Raw genomic sequence first — 6,492 nt, 5'->3', positions numbered from 1 at the left:
GCTGGACAGGATCCATCCCATCAGAATCTCTCTAGGAGTGGAATTTGGCAATAGTCCTGTTCCTATTCTCTAGCTGATGGGTGGCTGTCAGACTGCATGAATAAATTTGGTGTCTGGAGGAAGTAATGGTGTATATAATCCTAGCGCTTTAGGAGCAGCACTTGACACTTTCTCATTTCTTTATAGAGCTTGATCTGCATACAAAATGTGTGGTGGATGTGGATGCAAACAAGGTTATTCTTCATCCTGTAAACACCAACCTTTCAAAAGGAGATGCCAGGTAAGATTTTTGAATTAGGAAGGTCAGGTTTCATAAATTAAATATGAGGCTAACAACTGGGAAATGTAGGCCTTGATAGAGGGCTTTCAGTTAAAAAAATGATATATATATTCTTTCTGCAGTGTAAGTGCCATCATCTATAAAATAATGCTGATTTTACCATGCTGGGAAGATGCTTTGAAAACCTAGTGCTTCTTGCATTTGCTTCCTGCTCTAAACAATGTGTTAGCAATTAATGGGTCTGTCGACTGTTTCAGTTCTTCCCGTATGCTATTATGGAACAGGAGAAATTTAAATCTGCAAAATAATTTGAGCAGGGCGCAGTTTGTCATTTTGGAATGAAATTAATTTTCACAACTGTTTTCTCTTAATGGGCTTGTATTCGTTGTGTTAAGAAGGGGAATGGGAACGTGCTGGAGAGGTGTAGCTGTAGGACTGTCTTGACAGTGGGGCATTACGTGCATCAAAAATACTTGGAAAAGTGGCTAACAGTAGGGACCGATTTATGGTGGAACTGGCATCAATTTGTTAAACTACTGTGAGACTGAAGAGTCCTGTAATAATTGATAGCGTTAAGGTTGTGACTACTTAATTTATTGCTTGTTTGCAAGGGGAGGAAATAAAAAATGTATGCATGAAACAAAATAACAGGGGTGCAGGAAAAGGCAAAACCAGTTACTGGACATCTACAGCCAATCGTGATCTGTTTTCTGGGGGGAAAAAAAAAAAAGGAAGTGGTCTTAGGGTGACAGAAATGAGAAAAATTCGGTTAAACACGTATAAGAGCTTTGTTTAAATGGAACATATCATAGCTTTTTCATGTCAAGCTCAACTGTATGTCAGTGGTCAGTAGAGGTATTCTTTACCTCATCTCTGATAATTTAAACTTTTCAAACCCAAGTGGTGGTAAATGCAAAGGCAAAGAGCTCATCAGGTGCAATATGTACTTTCTCTTGTCATCAGCTGAAAGACTTACTACTGACAGTGGGACTGGCGCTTTAATAAATTACTTAAAATCAAACAGGCTGTGTGTGGTGGGGAGTTTTTGTTTGTTTTTATCAATATCTGCCTCCTTCAGAAACACGCGTATTATTTAGCTGCCAAATACCTATGTTGATTTGAGCCTTTAAAACTGCTAAAAATGGCAGGAAATTGAGATTCTCAGAAGCCTAGTCAGCCAGAGCTGTATTAAGAATGTTATTCATAGCTTCCGTAAAACACGGTGACCAACTGAATGCTGTATACTTTATACTCCCTAATATATGTTGAAAAAATGTTCATACTGTGGCCATGAGAGAATACATCATGCAAATCGTGCCCCCTGGCAGGGGAGGAATGGGTTGGCAGTTGCGTTGAGGTCCCCAGACAAGATGGTGAGCCTAGTGTGAGAAACCAGCGTGCCAGACCAAAGAATACTTCATTTGCATTTTCACAAAATACCCATTGCTAATCTAAGCAGGAAGCACAGTAAATTTATATGGGGTGATTTAATAGAAGAGGGAAAAATGGAGGCCCATTAACTGCACTAAAGGTTTGCCTGCAAACAGTGAGACAACATACCTCAAAAACATAGTTGGAGTAGCGAGGGTTTGGAACAGGGTCCTATCTAGCCCCACGAGAGAGGCTGCCACTAAATTGTCTTGGCTTCTGCAGCTCCATCAGAAGAATCTTAAATATCAGCTCAAGGAAAAGGTTAGTTTTAGTTATGGTTCTTCTAAGTTCAGGGGTTAATTTATGCTCAGGTTCTGCTTCTGTTTCCAAATTCACAGTCAGCAACTTTGCCTTTGCTATAAAATCATTAATTTTGATTTCAGACTTGTCTGGTGTCTAAAGTGAGCTGAAGGAATTCTGGCAAACCTAGCGTGCTTTTAATTAATCAGAGAAAAGAAAGGTAAATAATATTGTAAATACACTCTTTAGATGCTTGCAAAGCAGTTTAAGTTTGAAAAATCTTCAGAGCTTTGCTGCATTTCTCATTAAGATGCCAGGGCTAATTTAGGAACCGGGAAAAGAATCTTAGAAACAGAAATCTGTGCTGTCACATCCCCACTTGTCATGACTCAGCCGTGCTCTGGCAGGGAGTGGCATTCGGAAAAAACAACCGATGACTTTTGGAAATACGCATGGTTTCCCACTTCCATTCTTTCTGGATGGAAGATGGGTAGTCTGGGAGATGGGGAGGTGTAAATAAATAGTTTAGTAGGTGGATTAGCCTGTGTCACAGTTACACCTGTTTGTCCTCTTGCCCCAAGGTGGTCCTCGCAGGCCAGAGATCTACATAATGTGTCTGTCTGTCCATCTGCAAAAAATCTCTGCTGGTCAGATCAGTTAAAAAGGCAAATACTGACACACGGTTTTCAGTTGTCTCTGAGTTAGAAGAGGAGAAGCAGGCTTTGGAGTTCCTAAGTGGTACATCCTTCTCTCCTGATTTGCCATAGGACCTGGGAATAAATGTGTACAGAAGAAGTCAGAAATGTACGCTCTCATGATGTATTTCGTATTTTGATAGACACCCAACTTGAGGTGTGTGAGACCTGACTTTCGGAGTTTCAAATTTTGCATTAAAAATGAAGGAATGTTTTGAAAATGCAGGTGATAGCTGATTGACCTCACTTTCTCCTGGGTCTACAAACTGAATGTATCATTTACACATTTCTCTAGAGGTTTGAGGGTTAGTAAATGCGTGTAAAACACTTGCTCTCAACAAAGGAAGTCTGTTTTCAAACGCCTTCAAGAATGTAGCGTCCTCCTGGTAGTTATTCCTTAACCCAGAAATGACCTTTCCTGAGAGAGAGAGATGCAGCAGTTATTTTACTGAGCAATCCTTAATAGTGCTGTGCGGGTTTCAGTAATCTGATCGTGTACAAAAGATCAATTTTAAAATCTATCAGATGACCTCCAGGCTGTGTAAGCTTTGTTACTAACCTCGGGCTATTGGGGGGAGGGTTTGGTTGAGTGGTGGTTTCCCGTATTAAAATGAAAATTATATTGTGTGGAAATGGTCAACCTTTTCTTTAGTCGCTTTCACACTATTATTTGCTACAGAGCCTTGAATTTTGTCACAAATTTCCCTAAATGACCTCTTTAGATCAAAACCTCCCCTCTCAAGGATGTGTGAACCTCCGGGGATTCTCTGTAACTGAATCCCATCATTAGCATGGCTTGTCGACTTTTTGTTTGCCTTATGTAGTTGTCTGTTCTCTCTGTTGCAAAGGTCGAGGCTAAAGTTTCTTTATCGGCACGGGATTTACTGTGTGCTGCAAAGATTACTCCTAGTGTTATTACTTGATGGCTAGGGCTTGAAAGAGGGTGTGAACTCATTTTGATTGAAGTGAATAGATAAGTCCTAGGCAACAACGGGAATGTTTATAGGAATTAATTTTTTGGAAAACCTCCAAATAGACTCTACTTACTCTAGGTTCCTTTATAACCATTTTCTTTTTTTTTTTTTTTTTTTTTTTTTTTTTACTATCAATTTGCTTGTGCTGTCATTTTATGTTTCCCAAACAAGACCTATTAAAAAGACTTAAAAGAATATTATTTTTGACAGGTCAGACAAAGGAGTTTTATTATATACTGCAGACATAACTGTAGTTGATGTGTAACTGATATCAGCTCAGAAATCCGTTGTGTATTAGTCTGGCACAGGCCTATGAATGAGCCATGATATTTGTAAAACAAAGCAGTTATTAAATCTGCCCAACAAACCACCTTTGAGACTTTTTATTAAGAGAATATGCTTAAACATGAAAGGAGTGCCGGCTTCCATGTACTTCTGTTGCAATTTGTGGTTTATAGATGCTTTCCCTCTTGTTTTGCAGAACAGAGAGGTTGACTGGCAGAGGCTAAAAGCTGTTCCAAGGAATTTAGTGCAGCTAACTGCATTTGACAAGTGTGTTAAACCAGGCTGGGTTTTTTCCTTTTCAGCTATTGCAATATCTTTATAATTAGCACTTTATAAAGATATTCAATTACTGAAATATCTGTCACCTTTCAGAGCTGTAGGTAAACAATGCTTACCTTGTCGTGGCTATTACTAATACTCCCAAAGAGAAATTTCTTCCAGAATGAATTTAAAGATTGTTGAGAGAATAAAACCAATACTCACAGAATTTAGTGAAAAAGAACAATGAAACCAAAAAACCTACTTATGCAGTGAGTACATAGTAAATTGCTGATTTCAGATGAACGATGGACTTCAGGCAGCGGTTGGGCTGAAATAAACGTCCCAGGGTGGCAAAGCTTTTCATAGTTGTTCTTCGGACTGAAGTGTTTTTTTTCTTATAAAGCTGAAGAACCTTTCAATCCTTTTGAAGAAGAAATGAAGATTAGGACCAAGACAGACAGAATGCTGTCAAAGATTTAGTTATTGAAGAAATGGTACCAGAAAACAGCTATCAGAGTCTTTAGGACTAAGCAATGTTGGTTTCTCTCGTTTTGAAGGGTTAAGTGTGAAGTAGATGAACGGTAACAAACACATGCAGCTTCCAAATTAAAAAAAAAAGAAAGATTTGATAGGCTTTCTAATTATAAAATGCTTCTGCTGTGGTCCTGGGAATTAAGACGTATCTATTGAGCCAAGCTTTGTGTTCTACTTTAACATGAAAGTTTACAAAATGCCTAGATACTGTGTTCAATAATAGGTAAGGCGCCCAGAGCTTTTGCCAAGCTCAAAGTATATTTAGAAGTGAATGTGATCTTATCAGCCCCTGCTTTCACCTATTCTTTGCTCAGTTACTAAAAACTAGAATACAGTGTTCGTGCAAGCCCACACAAGCTCCCTCTGCCTGCTCTCAGCCAGAAATTTTGTGATGGTGTTGCCCGATGTGGAGGCAGCACCGGAGCCTTAGCACTTCCACAGTATTTGGTCTGCACAGAGCATAGATGAAGCCGGCTTTCTTCTGGCTGTGATGTGTGTGTGACTCCTTAGTGTGACTCAAGAACTTCCCTTAAAGCTGGTGAAAAGCTGAGAATAAGTCAGGACTTATCAGCTCTTGCTGTGTAGCGTATTACGGATCTCGTGCTCTCTTGATAAAAATGGGAAATGCTGATCTTAGTGTAGCTGACTACGTGGGAAATGCCTGAACAGTGAGGTGGTAAAACTTGCACGGAAATCTGTTTCTTTTGCAAAAATTATAAATAGGGAATGAGTTGGTTGAGGAAAATGTACATCAACCAGCGAAAAACTTGCATTAATCAATCATAAATAATTAATTTTGTGACATGAAGCAGCATATATATTACTGGTACAATTCACTGCAATACATGATACATATGGAATTGTAGGCAAAAATCCCAGTTAAAGGCAGGTTTAGCATAAGCTGAAAATACCTTGATCCTGTTAATTAGGTTATAGTATCTTAATTTTTGCACAATTAATTGATTCTCCTCCGAACTTCCAGAACAGCATAGACGGTCAAGATGGCTAGAGAGGAAATGCTGACGCGATTATATAGGCGTTCTTGTATGTGTGTATAAATATGACCTGGAAAAGCTGACTGGTAGGAGTAACCAGGAACACTTTGACTTTTAAAAATAATGCATGACAGCAGGAGCACGTAGGGGTGCATGCATCACTTTGCTATCTTAGGAAAGAAAGCGCATAATCAGAAAATGAGGAAAATGTATGAAGGCGATGCTATATATGGAATTAATCTGCAGAACTCCTTGCCCCAAGAAAACAGTGAGAGGCAATTGCTGGTATACAGTCATGGAAGAATGCACACATTTTCTTGAAAATACACCAGGATCCTGCCTGACGTTGGGTAAGAACCGCTTGGAGAACTGCCTCATCTTAGGCAGTGTTGGATGTATGTGTCCCCAGTTGTTCACGCATTTTACTTAGAAGTATCAGCTGTTGGACACAGCCAGAAATTGCATGTTGAGTTTGCATGATGTGGTGCGGTTGCTATTTGACAGCAAAGCAATCTGAAGGAAGAAATATTATTGTCTTTGAAGATGGGTGAAAACTAATTGCATTGCACGCGCTTTTGCTTCTCTGTAGTTGGGATAGGAGCAATTCTGATTAGGATGTGAGTGTGTGGAAACAACGCTAACGGCACAGTTGGCTGCATTGCCTCCGTACGCGAAGGGGGAATGGCTCGCTGTGTGGGTAAGGGTTCATACTGTAACTGGGAATGAAGTTTCTAGGTTAGATGTTAGTTCAGCATTGTCTTACAGGGAACAGATTTATGCAATGTTTCATCACGCAG

General features: G+C 39.5%; 1 protein-coding gene across 1 annotated transcript in view; it reads left to right on the top strand.

Moving 5' to 3' along the window:
* Positions 1–214: 214 nt before the first annotated feature.
* The window catches only part of KIF13B (kinesin family member 13B), a 119,332-nt gene continuing 113,054 nt past the window's right edge, over positions 215–6,492 (top strand). The window contains exon 1 of the mRNA XM_035895412.1: positions 215–280. The gene's annotated coding sequence lies outside the window, so the exon portion shown is untranslated. The remainder of the gene's footprint in view (positions 281–6,492) is intronic.

This window comes from Egretta garzetta, unplaced genomic scaffold, assembly GCF_000687185.1.
Source record: "Egretta garzetta isolate BGI_Z169 unplaced genomic scaffold, ASM68718v1 scaffold325, whole genome shotgun sequence".
Classification (NCBI taxonomy): domain Eukaryota; kingdom Metazoa; phylum Chordata; class Aves; order Pelecaniformes; family Ardeidae; genus Egretta; species Egretta garzetta.
This window is presented reverse-complemented; position numbering and strand designations above follow the sequence as displayed.